This window comes from Argopecten irradians, unplaced genomic scaffold (genome assembly GCF_041381155.1).
Source record: "Argopecten irradians isolate NY unplaced genomic scaffold, Ai_NY scaffold_0137, whole genome shotgun sequence".
Taxonomy (NCBI): domain Eukaryota; kingdom Metazoa; phylum Mollusca; class Bivalvia; order Pectinida; family Pectinidae; genus Argopecten; species Argopecten irradians.
In genome coordinates this window covers 34,393-52,038 of record NW_027187604.1, presented here as the reverse complement: position 1 = coordinate 52,038, position 17,646 = coordinate 34,393, and the positions used below count along the sequence as shown (strand labels likewise).

At 37.3% G+C, this 17,646-nt stretch overlaps 1 protein-coding gene and 1 pseudogene across 1 annotated transcript in view; one reads left to right on the top strand and one right to left on the bottom strand.

Moving 5' to 3' along the window:
- Positions 1-17,646, top strand: part of LOC138311860 (uncharacterized) — a 48,673-nt gene that overhangs the window by 7,130 nt on the left and 23,897 nt on the right. The window lies entirely within an intron of this gene.
- Positions 2,089-13,147, bottom strand: LOC138311861 (kelch-like protein 18; annotated as a pseudogene).

Sequence of the window (17,646 nt, the reverse complement as noted above, 5' to 3'; positions counted from 1 at the left end):
ACAGTGGAACCCCACCTTACTCAGCTGGGCCCAAACTTATTCAGCTTGGTCACTGACCGAATCTCGCCAGAGCATAGATTCACCACCCCGTTTGATAATCTAGCTAAACTACTTAAGTTAAAATCAGTAGATTATTCCTGGTATACTATCGTTCAATGAAATATCGTTAATATCTATGACAACTGTTATAATATCCAGGACATTCACTACCTACTGCATCAAAGCCATGAATGCATATCATCTGGTTACGGAAACAAACGGGAAGATTGGGGAATGTCATAACACTTTTTGTCTGTGTCCGTCCATCTGTTACAGATAAAAAAACATGCACACTATAGAACGACAACTACAACAATGTTTAGGCAAATTACAAAATTGGGCTGACGAAAATGGCTTTAGATTTTCAAGATCAAAAACTGTCTGTATGCACTTCTGTCAAAAACGAAAACCACACAATGATCCTGACCTCACACTCAATGGAATTAAAATTCCAGTAGTTGAACAAACTAAATTTCTTGGACTAATATTTGATTCGAAACTGTCCTTTGTTCCACACATAAAACATCTGAAGGATAAGTGCTCGAAGGCGCTGAACATTCTACGTGTTCTGTCCCATTCAGATTGGGGTGCAGACCGTGAAATGCTTCTGCGTATCTACCGTGCACTTATTAGATCAAAACTTGACTACGGCTCGATTGTCTATGGATCGGCTCGCAGCTCCTATCTACAGATGCTTGACCCTATCCAGAATCAGGGACTGCGTCTGGCACTTGGAGCTTTTCGAACAACACCTGTGAAGAGTCTCCATGTGGAAGCTAATGAGCCATCTCTAGACGATCGACGTAAGAAATTATCCTTACAGTATGCTGCTCAACTGAAATCCAATCCCAAAAACCCCGCATTCGATCTTGTATTTAATCCACAACACCAGGACATATTCGGACAAAATCAAAAGCTCATACCAACATTTGGCATCAGAATTTCAAAGTTTTTGCAGGAACTAAATATAAATTTCGACACCATTGACGAGTACACCATATCGGATGTACCACCATGGCTCATTCAAACACCGGATATCAATTTATCTTTGCATGAGAGGGCAAAGTCCAGTGCATTACCCGAAGAACATAAATCCTCCTTTCGGGAGTGCATCAGGACTTTCCCTGATCATGTTAAGATCTACACTGACGGCTCAAAAGATGGTGATAAAGTTGCGGCAGCATGCTGTACATCTAATCACTGTTCCTCTATCCGACTTCCAGATGTTGCCTCCATTTTCTCTGCGGAAGCTTGTGCTATCGGTCTGGCTCTTGACCACATCGAAGAACACCGCATTGAAAAGGCAATCATCTGTTCAGACTCTCTTTCGGTTCTTCAGGCTTTGAAATCAAGAAACCCTAGAAATACTCTAATCCAAAATCTTTTAATCCGAACATTTCGATTATCTTCTAAAACTCAAATTACTTATCTCTGGATTCCCAGTCATGTGGGTATAAAGGGGAATGAACAGGCTGATAAAGCAGCTAAGACTGCTCTTCGCCTAGCACAAACAGATTTGAAACTACCATACACCGACATCAAACCTTCAATTCAGTCAGCCATCAAACACCATTGGCAACAAAGGTGGTCTACCGAAACAAACAATAAACTGTTTAAAATTCAACCTACACTTAATCCTAAACTGTCCAGCCGCAGAGAGGAAGTTGTTCTCTCTCGGCTCCGAACTGGACACACATATTTTACACATTCCTATCTATTGAGAGGGGAGGATCCTCCTACATGCCATGCATGTGATTCTCCTCTCACAGTGGAGCATATTTTATTGCATTGTATTGATTTTAAACACATACGAGATAAATACTACGATATCTCCGACATGTACACTTTATTTCATGCCGTGAGACATAATCGTATTTTTAATTATCTCAAAGAGATCTGTTAGTTATACAGCCTCCTGAAAAGAAAGAAATACACTACAAACAGACTAGATTATTCGTCAATGTGTCCAGACAAGCATTCTAATACTAATGCCTTTGTTGTTAAATATAACTGTCGTTAAGAAGTAAAGACACCAGGTTATCCATCTTTCTACACTCCACATCCCCTCTCAAATGGGTAATAACCCCCACACCGACCCCTCCTTCATGGGCCATCATTGGGGCCGACAACTGCCTCAGGGAGTATCAAAACTACTGGATTGATACAATTCCGACTGAAGTCAGGTTACCTGATACCGTAATGAGCCACCAATGGCATAACAAACTTGACCGTAAAAGGATAGTTACCCAAGGCAACACGGCTACTGCCTCACTTGCATGAGGATTTGGATCTCAGACCAGCTTATCTTGGGAGATGGGGATCATAGCACTCGGACAAGTATTTAGAGAACACAGTACCCATTCGTATTCACTCCTGCTGCGTACAGTCTTGCATTTTAATTCTGCCAACGCCGAGACGACACCTCTTCGTAAATGCATGGGAGACGACGTACGCCCAGTGATTGGTCGATACATTGTAGCATTTCCACCTGTTGATGGCCAGGAAAGATAACTTAGACAAACAAAACAAAACTAATTTACCAGTATTCAAATCAACTATAGGCAAAATATAAGTTAGACTTGTACCTCTATGTCAAAAACACTGCCATGAATTATGTGCATTTCTCAGTCTCAGTAGTACTTAAATTATATATTGCATGACATGAAATGAAAGAAAGAAAATAACCCAATTTTAATAGGTAAAGATGATACCAATTGCTGAATCAGTTTAATTCACAGTAGAAGTCACTTTAGCATTGCTTCTAATGGATTTACCACATTTCAGTTTGGTTTACAAATCAGGATAAATATGATTATAGGTTGGCGCGAGCTTGCTGATATCATGTAAATATTTTAAATGAAAAATAATAGGTCCAGGAATTTATCTTTCATTTGAAGAATTCCAAAGGTATTCGGACACGAGTATAAATAGGGAATCTAACAATTGGAGGGTATCCACTGGATGTGTGGTAACAATAATACCTATTATATCATTCACCCCTAAATATTTGTAATAGGCTGTCCCGGCCTTTGAATCGGAAGAGTTCAAATGTATCTTCAGGGGTGAATAAGGCATTACTTACAGAATCAAAGATTGAGAGGCCGTCGTGGGCCCTCCACATGCATAGAGATTTAAGGCCGTCCAGGCATGCACACCTGAGGCACTCCGCGGCTTTAACATGTTACACAAGGGGTTCCATCTGTAAACAGACCATAGTTTTACAGATAATATATATAGTAATTATACAGAATTTAATAAGGCAATTTTGATTTGTATCGTGGATTTTCTTAAACTTGAAGAATTATATCTATCATTTTGTAACATAAGATATGACATCATCGTTTGTACCACAGCCTCTAATTGGTTGAGACTATGGCGCAATGATTTCAAGGCAGAAACCAGGCAAAAGAAAGGTCAGAAGAAAAGAAAAGGTCATCAAAATTTTTGGGAATTTCACAGGATTTTACATCTTAGGTCAACTTAACTTAATGCCTGATGACAAATATACTCACTGGTCTCGTTCTGGTTCATACTTCTCCACAGATCGTAAAGAGGACAGTCCATCGTACCCTCCACATACATACCAAATGTCCATTCAACGACACTGCACCCAAGGCACTGAAGTCAGAAAATAATATAACATTTAAAAACTGCATTTTCTTGAAGCTTGGGAATAATAAAATGGAGACAAAGTAACACTATTGCTCTGTTAAATTTCACTAACAGGGAACTAACTGTTATAAAGTAGAATTCTAACAAAATGGTATTGCATATTGTTTACAATTAAAAAAACAATCTGGCCAGTATCAAACGTAAACTAATATCACTTTCAGATTCCACATATTTTGTAAAAGCAGAGCGAAGATGTATGTGTTACATTGTAACGATGATTAACTAGTTAAATAGTTGTCATACCCTGCAGCAATATTAATACATAGGTGACTTAACCTTTTCACGTAATAAAGCTATAACAATACCAAAATCATTAGAATAATATACAATATAATATCTTGATGGATTATTTTTACAACTTTGGTGTTAGGTTAGAATAATATAATATTATGTAAGCTGTTCAGTAAATATGTACCTCCTCTTGCAGTTCATGCTGGCCACACATTTCCAGGTTTTACTGTCCTTGTGGAAGACCTCCACAGTGCTCAGTCTTTCTGATCCATCATATCCTCCAATGGCATAGAGACAACCTGTCGACCAAGGTACATGTAGCTTACAAATAAATGCATGATTATTAGTGCAAACAAGCTGAATGTATCAAAGATGGTGTCCCATAACTTTATCTACAATTATCAATATACAAATGAAAAAATTGAGTCATCATATTTTGCTTCTCAAATGGTTAAATAAGTCACAAAGAGCCTGCCCACATTAGGAATAATTCCAATGTAAGGGAATGCATGCGCAGTAGTCTCCCTTTATATCAATACCATTTTGAGGAAATAACTGATGTGACAGTATTACATGATAATACAGGCAAAATGTAAGACATTAGCCTTAAGATATATGATATTATAGCATTAAAAGGAAATCAGTATACAGCTTACTAATATATTTATGTCACTATTTTTATCAACTGTTGTTCCAAACCTTACCATTGAGAATAGCCACGCCCCACTCGACTGCGTATTGTACTCATGGCCTCGGCGACAGCCCATCTGTTCACTATTGGGTCATAGTTTTTCCACTGTACTCAGTGAATCACCTAAATAACAAATAATAGTGGCTTAAAACAATGGTCATTTGTAGATATCTATTTGAGGTCAATATGGTGTTATACTGACTTGATAGAAAAACACCATATTGACCAGTCGAATAAAAGGTTCATAATACATTACGTATTATATTATATATGATAATTGTTTCAAAAATGTTGGTTGCTTTACCTAAAATGCAACAGTTAAAAGAAATATGGTTATGGACGAGCAATACTAAACCATTGTTTTCCCTGGTTTTATTGTGAAGTTACATACCGGTATACAGTGCATTGTATTCAATTACAGCTGTGTGTTATCTCATTGCCACATACAGTTCTTGCATTGAGATGATTTTGTATTCAAAATGACTCCAACAGGCAGCTTTTCAAGCCTCTGCATCAGCAAATCATTTATATTTGACCTCTTGGTCCACCATTTCGATTACTTCTTAATGTATAGTTAACATTGCTCAATGGAGATATCTTCTACTTTTCAGGTATTGTAATAGAAATCTAGGATAAACGATGCTTTGGTGTACCACTCTGCAAAAGGCAGAAATCCAATTCTTTGATGAATCATATTTATGTATATATCACAAGTGATCTTCTGAGCATTTTTACCTGAAGATGTGAGGCCCCCAACAGCATATATAATTCCTGGAATATCTGAACAGCAGCGAGGACGAGTTTTAAATGTCTGTAGAAGGTAACGACGTTCAGGCATCAAGTGGTAGTCCTTAGCTTCATCCACAAGGTCCCTGGTGAACACAGAATCAAAGTAAGTTGCTAGGGACAGTGTATGGTTCCAATCAAGGCCACCACTTAAAGATAATATCAACAACTGTAAAATCAAAGCATGCTTGGAAAATTATAATATTTACATGTAATGCTTCAAATATTTCCACGTACATTACTTTGAATATGGTACCATACTTACCAGGTACATGGAATAGGTTAACTATGGATAGTTTTTTTTCTTATTGATGATAGGCCTATCTACAGTGCTTAATTTTTTTTTTCTTCTAGAAGCCAAATTAATTCTAGGAATTCACACACTCACATGTTGATAGATTTAATGTCCTCAACAAACACTTGCAATACAAATGAACTATACAATGTATCATTGAGATGTTTATAATTAAAAAAGATTCTATACACATCACACGAAAAAATATCAAACTGACCTGCAGAGAAGACAGTTTTTGATTAGATCCTCAGAGGCGACTCGATCTGACAGATACTGAGGGGTGAGTAGTGGCAGTCGCACCTTTATCATCAACTCAGGTAAGATCAGTTTACGGTCGATGTTGTTATACTTCCTTCTTCACCCACGATATAACAGCCTCAAACACCTGAAAATTCACACTCATAATGTCATAAACTCAAGAACCTGAACATTACACTCATGATATATATCAATCTCAAACACCTGAAAATTACACTCACAATATCACACATCATCCTTGATACTCCAGGGGTTACTATAACTGACGTTATATCCACTCATGGACTATCTCAAAGCAAAACTGACGTAGTTCAAGAGAAAAATATCTGACCAATCACAGGCCACTAAAGACTTCCTTTGAAGATTACAGAGAGAGCGACTTCAAAGACATACATTCAACCACAAACCTACCTTTAAAACAACTGTAATAGTAACCCCTGGAGTATAAATGATGCAGACTCTTACTCAAAAATTATATTCACAATGTAAATATTTTGGAATTGAATTTAGTCCATTAATAGATATAACCAACCTCTTCCTCCGACTGTACATGGAGTTCGTCTCTGCTGATGATGTCAATGATTTCCTTCTTGTTAAGGCTTAAAAACTCTTCAGTGTTGGCCACTTCCTTAAAATTCTTTTGTATGTGTTTATCTGCCTCAGCCACGAGACCTGGACACATGTACTGGTCAGCAAACGAACGGATACCCAGCACATTCTCAGGGTGTAATCTTCAACCACAACACAAACAAATCGTTTTGGTACAACTTATTTGTTACAATACACACTTACAATTATATAATCTTAAAATCAAATTACTTTACAATATTACTGAACACTAATTTTGGCTCAATATTTAAGTGCAAATATAGTCCTTTACAGCCTGTAGGTGTAGCTGATACCAACCTTCTCTGTAGGAATCTATAGAAGCCCTCTTTTGAAGCATGTAGGTGTATACAATATACATTAACCTTCTCTGTAGGAAGCTACAGCAGCCCTCCTTACAGCCTGTAGCTGATACTAACTTTCTCTGTAGGAAGCTACAGCAGCCCTCCTTACAGCCTGTAGTTGATACTAACTTTCTCTGTAGGAAGCTACAGCAGTCCTCCTTTACAGTTGTATACATGTATATATGTATATATGTAGCTGATACTAACCTTCTCTGTAGGAAGCTACAGCATTCCTCCTTACAGCCTGTAGTTGATACTAACCTTCTCTGTAGGAAGCTACAGCAGCCCTCCTTTACATCATATAGGTGTTACTGATAAGCTTCTATTAAGGAAGTTACAGTAGACCTCTTTTATAGCCATATGTGTAGCTGATACTAACCTTCTCTGTAGGAAGCTACAGCAGCCCTCCTTTACAGCTTGTAGCTGATACTAACCTTCTCTGTAGGAAGCTACAGCTGCCCTCCTTACAGCCTGTAGCTGATACTAACTTTCTCTGTATGAAGCTACAGCAGCCCTCCTTTACAGTGGTATACATGTATATATGTATACATATAGCTGATACTAACCTTCTCTGTAAGAAGCTACAGCTGCCCTCCTTACAGCCTGTAGCTGATACTAACTTTCTCTGTAGGAAGCTACAGCAGCCCTCCTTTACAGTGGTATACATGTATATATGTTATACATATAGCTGATACTAACCTTCTCTGTAGGAAGCTACAGCAGCCCTCCTTACAGCCTGTAGCTGATACTAACCTTCTCTGTAGGAAGCTACAGCAGCCCTCCTTACAGCCTGTAGCTGATACTAACCTTCTCTGTAGGAAGCTACAGCAGCCCTCCTTTACAGCCTGTAGGTGTAGAAAACTTGCAGCGACTAAAAGAGACTGGACGTTGTGGGAGTCTATCTCTACTTTTCCATTGTATGCATAATTTACCAGTGATTCTAATGCACTGCAACACAAATTATACCATGCATTTATGTCAATAACCTTGAGATTATATACTATGAATATCCTATTTAACCAAATGGTGACCAACAGATTATTCACTTAGATTTACATATACAATTAGGTATATGTATGTGTGGTTTTATCATTGATGTTAAAACATTTTTTATGGCATAACCATGAATAACAGACATTACGTGACTATGTGTGACTTTATATAACTGCTTTGATTCTGGCTGCATAATATTATGCAATATACACAGGATACATATATAATGTTCTTAACTACTGTAACAGGAGAGGAGAAAATGTAGCGGCCAGACCGGGATTCAAACCCGGGATCCTCCGAACACTAGCCGAGTGCTCTACCAACTGAGCTACCTGGTCACCGATGATCGACCCACTCCAATCCTGCTACACTCCTCCCTCCTTTCTCAAAGTCTTCGCCCTCAAAGACATACGAGACCCTCCCAAACACCAACAACATGGGTTATTTAGTTGGGCTCCAAATATGTAATAGGAGAGGAGAAAATGTAGTGGTCAGACCGGGATTCGAACCTGGAACCCTCCGAACACTATAGCCGAGTGCTCTACCTGGTCACCGGATGATCGACCCAGTCCAATCCCGCCATGCTACTGTTGTTTTCTTACTTCCAATAACCACAAATTCACTTTAATTAATTTATTTACAACACTTCTTAATATGTACAGGATGACGAAACACAGTTGATACGAAATAAAACCTAAAATCCTTATTATTACTACTTTCATGATCCCAACTCGAAATCCAACTATCCAATTAAGTCCCAGCATCTAATATAAGCTTACTACACAAAGGTGGTCTCGAGCTCGCTCCCAGCAAACCACTTCTGTAAAATCTAGTCAAGAAAAGGCCTAAGTCCCGCTCCCAGTGAAACACTACTTTCCAAAAGTACTCAATTAGCCCCACAGCGAAACACTACTTTCCCAAAGTACTCAACTAGCCCCACTCCCAGGGTCAGTACTAATGTAAAATCTGGTCAAGAAAAGCCCCACTCCAAGGGCCGCAGCCCTTTTTACACCCCTTCATTAATAAGCTCATGCATAAACATAACCTATATCTACAAAATACAAATATAGAATCTGCCAGCATCTAAATTAAGGAATCTATGTAAACAAGAGGCCCAAAGGGCCTGTATCGCTCACCTGGTTTGTAATGCCAAGTAATGTTTACAGATACAGGTTCATTGTCTCTTTTTTGAAGGAATTTTAATATTTACCTCTAATTCCTCATTGGGCCCCACCCCTCCTGCCCCCAGAGGGTCAGAGCCAAAATTTATACAAGTTCTGTTCCCCTTTTCCCAAGGATGTTTGAGGCCAAATTTGGTCACAACAAGAACTCTAGGACAAGTAGCGATTTATAGGATTTACCTCAAATTCCCCTATTGGGCCCCGCCCCTCCTACCCCCAAGTGGTCAGAGGCAAAATTTCTACAAACTATGTTCCCCTTCCCCAAAGGATATTTGTGGCCAAATTTGGTTACAATCCATGCAGAACTCTAGGACAAGTAGCGATTTATAGGATTTATCTCAAATTCCCCTATTGGGCCCCCACCCCTACTGCCCTCGGAGGGTCAGAGCCAAAATTTATACAAGCTCTGTTCCCCTTCCCCCAAGGATGTTTGCGGCCAAATTTGGTTACAATCCATGCAAAACTCTAGAACATGTAGAGATTTATAGGATTTACCTTTATTTTCCCTATTGGGCACAACCCTCCTGCCCCAGGGGCTCAGAGCTTAAATTTATACCCCTCCTGCCCCCAGGGGCTCAGAGCTAAAATTTATACAAGTTCTGTTCCCCTTCCCCCAAGGATGTTTGCTGCCAAATTAGGTGACAATCCATGCAGAACTCTAGGACAAGTAGCGATTTATAGGATTTACCTCAAATTCCCCTATTGGGCCCCTACCCTCCTGCCCTCCGATGGTCAGAGCCAAAATTTATAAAAGCTCTGTTCCCCTTCCCCAAGGATGTTTGCGGCCAAATTTGGTTACAATCCATGCAAAACTCTAGAACATGTAGAGATTTATAGAATTAACCTTTATTTTCCCTATTGGGCCCCACCCCTCCTGCCCCCAGGGGCTCAGAGCCAAAATTATATACAAGCTCTGTTCCCCTTCCCCCAAGGATTTTTGTGATCAAATTTGGTTACAATCCATGCAGAACTCTTGGACAAGTAGCGATTTATAGGATTTACCTCAAATTCCCCTATTGGGCCCAGCCCCTCCTGCCCCCGAGTGGTCAGAGGCAAAATTACTACAAACTATGTTCCCCTTCCCCCAAGAATATTTGTGGCCAAATTTGGTTACAATCCATGCAGAACTCTAGGACAAGTAGCGATTTATTAGGATTTACCTCAAATTCCCCTATTGGGCCCCACCCCTCCTGCCCTCGGAGGGTCAGAGCCAAAATTTATACAAGCTCTGTTCCCCATCCCCCAAGGATGTTTGTGGCCAAATTTGGTTACAATCCATGCAGAACTCTATGACTAGTAGCGATTTAAAGGAAATGTTGACGGACTGACGGACGGAGGACAGACGCTGCACCATGACATAATTAATTATATATAAGCTCACCGGCCCTCCGGGCCAGGTGAGCTAAAAATATAGGAAATGCCCTTAGACTAAATATATGCCCAGCCGAGCATCTAAATTAGGAAATCTAAATAAAGACTCCAGGAATTTCCCCTATACTAATTATACACTCAAAGCATCCAAAATGAAGCTAAAACATACTTAATAAACTAAGCTAAATAAAGACTCCAAGTGACCCCTCAAAAAATTCTATGAATTCCCCTAAACTAAATATATATAATGCCATCTCTCTGAGAAGTAGCTATATTTATATAGGTCAACTGGGCCCTAAAAATACATACACACAGGTTGCCTAGAATTCAGGCTCCTGTACACAGACTCCCAGCCTCCCTATACACTAGCTATAGAGTACCATTAGTGTCTAGGTTTCCCCCAGACCAAAACTGGACAGAACTGACCAATTTAACACCCTTTAATGAACATTTGACTCGGGTAATAAAATAATAATCTAGACACTATGAAACTTATTTCTTACTCAATTACCACCAAATGAATGAACGTAACACTTACTTGGGATCAATTCCCTGCATAGAGATTTCATCCTGTTTCGATTCCACCATGTCATGTGTAAACATTGCATGGAAATATGGAATTGTGGCTGCTAAGACAATGCGGTGTGCTGTAAATTTTTTCTGTCCTCCACCTAATTTAAAAAAAACCATATAAATATTAATTCATACAAAGCAATTTAACATAATTCAATAAACTAAAATTCAATAATTATGAAATTCATAAAGGCTCATGATCAGCCTTTGATAATATCTTTAATGTAGCAGTATCACTCTGTAATCAATATAGAACAAACTTTATTGTCTCAATATTGGTAATTAAATTCACAAACTAAATCACCTCCATTGCTTACTAGGGTGCTGAAAAATAGAGCACATGTAGGTAACTCATTCAACTATGACATTTGCACTGAATTTCCCTGATGGCTATACACTGTAGTCAATGAAGAACACCTAAATTGTCATCTTACAACAAAGGGAGATAACAGAAATTTGATAGTTCATGCACAGAAATATAGAGTCTTATTTCAGTATAAGGCATTCTAAAAATTATGACGCCCTTTTTTGATAATGTTTTTAAAATATATAATGTGTTTTCTTTTCACATAATCCCTCATTAGGGTAACTTATTGATTACTCATACGGTACTGTAACTTACTGAAATGGGTAAATGTTACCCATATGCAGGGTTGTGCGCAACCTGATTAAGGTTCATGTAATGGCTTTAAACAATGATATTTTGCAAGCCTAAAACGCATTACTGTGCTGCAATTGAACAGAACTAATTTCATTAATTGTTGGTATATACCCTGGCTAACTGTCAGTCTTACTGTTGATATGTAATTTGTGGAGCTGCGTGTAAAATACAGTAAAATATGAGAAAAATGTATAGTTCTGGAGAAGACATAGAACTCGTGTGAATTGCATTGATGGACCAAATAATCATGCCATCGTGTTCAGTTGTGAATATGTGAATATGCCAAGTACTCCAACAGTTTGTTTGGCAAAATCGGACCAGCAAATAGCGCAGGAGCCTAGTGTAGTAAATGCAAATGGCTGCTATAAATGGCGGATCGAAAATATCGCATATAAGAAGCCATCTCAATTGATACAAATGTTTTTATAGACACCAAAAGGTACTCTGAACATAACAAGAAGACTCTTCACGAAAAAAATAGTTCAAACAATCTGTTTGGGGCGAAAAATGCAAATTTCCGGAAAGAGCCTCAAAGTCCACATTTTAACTATTTTTTTCGTAAATATTCTTCTTGTCATGTTCAGAGTACCTTATAGTGTATATAAGAGCACTTGTATCAATTAAAATGTCTTTTTATATGCTATATTTGTGATCCGCCATTTAAAGCAGCCATTTGCATTTACAACAATAGGCTCCTGCGCTATTCGCTGGTCCGATTTTGCCAAACAAAACTGTTGGAGTACCTGGCATAGTCACTACTGAACACGATAGCATGTTTATTTGGTTCCATCAATGCAATTCACACGAGTTCTATGTCTTCTCCAGAAATATACATTTTTCTCTTATTTTACTGAAATTTACAAGCAGCTTCACAAATTACTTATCAAAAGTAAGACTGACAGTTAGCCAGGGTATATACCAACAATTAATGAAATTAGTTCTGTTCAATTGCAGCACAGTAATGCGTTTTAGGCTTGCAAAATATCACTGGTTAAAGCCATTACATGAACCTTAACAGCTGATTAACTGATTAATGTAAAAGATAATGTGCATGACATGTCTAACGTTAGATCTGTACATTGACTGTCTCAGATTAAATTAGATTAGTCACTAGCATTCAATTAATTTAATTAGAAATTTCACGCCGCGAAAATCTAACTATAAGGCAAGTACCTAACCAGCTAACAGTAACGTTCAACCGATTTTTTTCTGAGCTGTACTCATTGCTCACTTCCATTGCAAATATTTTACCTGTTGTAAAAGGAAACATATGTTTGACTTGATCGATGGATAAAACATTACCTTGAGCGTGACATCACATAACTTTCCCTGCCGTCTAATGTCTTCAAATACCGGAAAAGCACAACCGGGAAGGTCGTCTTTGTGGAAAACAACAACATCCTCCGACATATTTATACCGGAAGTAGTGGCCATTTTACTAGATTAGGGAAATTATTATCCGCATGATACAGTGAAATTTATAGTCCCCCATATTATGACTGAGTCATAAAATTTAAATAACAATACTTGGAGCTAAAACGGTTCAATAGAAAAGTAATTTAGCAAATTAAAAGGTAACTTAAAAATTCACCATTTTGATTAACGATTGCTCCCTAAACCGGAAGTGCAAGCGAGTCCTACTAAAGACCAGAATGGACCTGAACGGGACCTGAAGGAGGACCTGAACGGGGTTTTTAGAGTATTAAATGCATATTTATATACAATATCTCTTTATTTTATGCTAGAATATATATTTAATACACATCTTGATGTCTTTTTTTGTGAAAATTTTTTTTTTGAAGACTTAATTATAAAGCTCGACAAAAAGGTCGCTTACCGTACCGATAATATGGCGGACCTGAACGGGACCTGAAGGAGGACCTGAACGGGGTTTTAGAGTATTGAATCGATATATATAAGTAACATCTCTTTGTTTTCCGTTTGAATATATATAAATTCACATATGGTTGTAATTTTTTTGAAATATTATATATTTATTTAAATATAGCTCGCCAATAAGGTCGCTTACCGTAACAATAACATGGCGGACCTGAGCGGGACCTGATACTGATAGGCCTATTATAAGTTCGCACTGTTTTTCCAGTCTTGATGATAGCTTCAAGCTAATATGACTGTCCTTAATAAATGTTCATTATTCACTTTCTGGTTTGCGCATGCAAAGAGAGAGTTGTTAAAAACAATAAAATGATAAAAAAGTCTATCCTTTGTAGTCCGTTCATTTCCTTCCTATTATGTTTATATTTATATGGCATACAAATCCATTCCTTAGAAAACCTCATATTCAGGTCAGATCTTTCTTTTGTAAGAATTAGCAAGATAACCCTACTAAATCCTCACATCACTATATAATGATATAGTCGTAATTCGTAAATCAAGATTAGCGAGGTAACCCCACTAAATCTCTAGAAGTTCTTTTGTTCTTGTTATAGATTATGTTGATCCAGTTGTAGTTGACTAATAACAATTAGGATGGAATTTCAGCTCCATGTTCTTCCAGTGGTCATTCAAACTGCTTTTGAAACTATTTAAGACTTTTGATTCCACCACTTTGTTAGGTAATGTATTCCAATCATGCACCACTCTATTGGAAAAACAATTTTTTCTACAATTCAAATGGCATCTTTTTTTCCTAAGCTTGTAACTGTTTCCTCTGGTTCCTGTTCGATCTTCCACATAAAACATATCATTTTTATCGACTCTGTCAATGTCCTTTATAATTCGATATGTTTGTACCATATCATTCCTCTTTCGCCGATATTGTAATGTTGGTATTCCTAAACTTCTGAGCCGTTCACTGTAGGTCAAATTTTTCATGGTCTTGACAAGTTTTGTTGCCCTGCGTTGCACGTTTTCAATCCGAATAATATCCTTTTTATATAATGGGTTCCAAACACAGCTCGAATATTCCACATGAGGCCTAATGAGTGATTTGTACAGGATTGTGAACATGTCCTTATCTAAATAATCAAAACTTCTTCTGATGATACCAATCAATCTATTAGCTTTGGATATACTCTCAGATATATGCTTGTTAAATTTAAGGTCCTTATCAAAAATAACTCCTAGGTCTTTTTCTTCCTTTGTTTGTTTGATTTCAGTTATTTGTTCATCTCCATTAGTCATATTGTAACTTTGTTGCGTATTGTTGTTGCCAAGATGGATAGATTTACATTTTTCCGTGTTAAAGTTGATTTGCCAAGTTTCTGACCACAATGTTAGTCTATCTAAATCCGTTTGAATATCTCTTTGCCCATCCAGGTTAGCTGGTCCAATTAGCTTGGCATCATCTGCAAATAATTTAACTATCGAATTAACTTGTTCAGGTAAGTCATTGATGAAGATAAGGAATAGAACAGGTCCTAAAACACTCCCTTGAGGAATACCACTTTTTACTTCCTTCCAGCCTGAATAATTTCCATGCACAGTTACTCTTTGTTTTCTTCCTATTAGAAAATGACTAATCCATTTGAGTACTTTTCCTTTTATTCCGTAGCTTTCTAATTTCGACAGCAATCTTTGATGAGGTACTGTATCAAATGCTTTTCTAAAATCGAGGTAAACTATATCCACAGGGTTTCCTTCATCTAATAATTTTGTGACTATTTCTACAACCTCTAGTAACTGCGTCGTAGTTGATTTTCCTTTCCTAAATCCAAATTGATGAGCTGACAGCAAGTCTTGTCCTTCCAGATGTTTTAGAATGTGATCTTTTATGAGTTTTTCCATAATTTTCCCCACAATGGATGTTAAGCTCACTGGTCTATAGTTTTCCACTTTTTTCTTGTTTCCCTTTTTATGAAGGGCTGTAATGTTGGCAATTTTCCATTCTTCAGGGAGTTTTCCTTCGTTTAATGATTTCCTAAATATGATGTGAAGTGGAGTTGTTAAGGATTTTCTCAGTTCATACAGTACTTTTGGATGTAAGTTGTCGGCCCCCGGAGATTTTGATGGATTGATCTGGTCTAGTTTCTTAAGCACCATGTTTTCTTCAATGTGGATATCTGTGAGTTCTGAATTAAAATTCCTTTGATCTACTGTAGGATATGTAGTCATATCCTCACTTGTGAACACACTTGAGAAAAAGTTGTTTAGTAGTTCAGCCTTAAATTTTGGGTCGGATATAAGTTCCTCTTGATCATTTATTAAATCCCCGATTCCAGTATTTACTTTGGTTTTTGGATCGAACGTATTTCCAAAAACCTTTACTGTCCTTTTTTATATCACTTGTCACTTTTTTTTCATAATCATGTTTGGCCTCCCGGATTTTAGATGTTGCCTCATTTCTAGCTGTAACGAATTTTCCATAATTTTCACTGGTTTTTACGTTTCTATATTTACTCCAGCACTTCTTTTTCTTTTTTATAGCAAACATAACTTCTTTGGTGATCCAGCCCTCGAATTTATTGTGATTGATGTTTGGTACTACTTGGCTCACTGGTATATGCTCATCCATTAATTGTGTTAAAATTTCTGCCAAGTATTTCCAGGACTCTTGCACACTTTTAGATTCTAGGACTGTTTCCCAATGAATATCATCCAATCTTGCTGCTATTTTGATGTAGTCTCCTTTGTAGTATTTATACTTTTTGGTTTTGGATATCGGAGTAGTCTGGTATAGATGCAAATTTAGAGTTATTATCGAATGGTCACTTTTACCAATAGGTGGACTAATTTTGATGTCATCGATTATTTCTTCATTATTTGTTATTACCAGGTCAAGAAGTGAGGATATTTGGTTGTGCCTATGTCTGGTATCTTCTGTTACACACTGAGTTAGATATGAGTCCTGTAGGGTTTCCAAAAATTTAAAACTCTCGCTCCCTATTGCTCCTCTTGTGATCATATTATCCCAGTCTATTTCTTTATAGTTGAAGTCTCCCATGATCAACAAATGTGTACCCAGGCTTGTTGCATTAGAGATGACATTGTTAAGCTTCCTGTTATTTTCCAATGTACTTGATGGGCTTCTATAGACACATCCCAAAATGAGCGTTTCATTGATTTTTAAATTTATAGAGCACCATATACTCTCCTCAAAACCATTATTAGGGAAATCTTCCAAACGTGTTCCATAGAGACACTTCTTTATATAGATGATGACACCTCTTCCTTTTATGGTGGAGTTTATAAATGTGTCGTAATTCTCCATGTTAAATTCACACTCTTGTATTCCCTTGTTATTTTTTGGTAATACCTCAGTTAGTACTATGATGTCTGGATTTTCTTCCTTAATGACCACTTCTAACTCCTTTCTTTTATTTAAAAGACTGTCTACATTACTATATATAACTCTTAAAGGTCGTTCTTCTGTGTTTTCATCTGTGACGTAGTTTAAAACCGGAATAAAACTGTTCCCCTAATCAACACTATTTTCGTTTGATTCTGTTGATTGTATACCATCCCAGGTATGGTTGGCACTCTCATTTGGTAGTTGTGGTGATGAGAGGGTCTCTTCATTGCTACTATCTAGGTCTAAGTTTTGAGAGATGAATCCAAAAATTCTTTCATTTTGGGCATCGTTTGGAGTAGTACTGGTATAAGATTCCTCATGATGAGTTTTCTCCTCAAACTTCTTGGAATGTTGCCCCTTTTCTGTTGATCTTATTTAAGTTAAGTTACCTGTGTTAGTCTTAGTAGTACATATGTATATGTAATTTCAACAAGAAATATGTAGAACTCTTGGCCATATATGTTTCCAGACTCAACGACGGGGACGTGGTTCTACACTGAGTCCATATAATTTTATTTACACAATAGATCTTGGAGACTGAATTAAGACAAACAATTTTTTCTTACTTTTATTTTTGATACACCTGCATATTGTTTTTACTAGTAATGAATTGATAATAATTATTACATCTACATTAAGCCTACTTAACACAATAAAAATAAAGTCCAATGGTAATCAAATACTTTATTTCTAA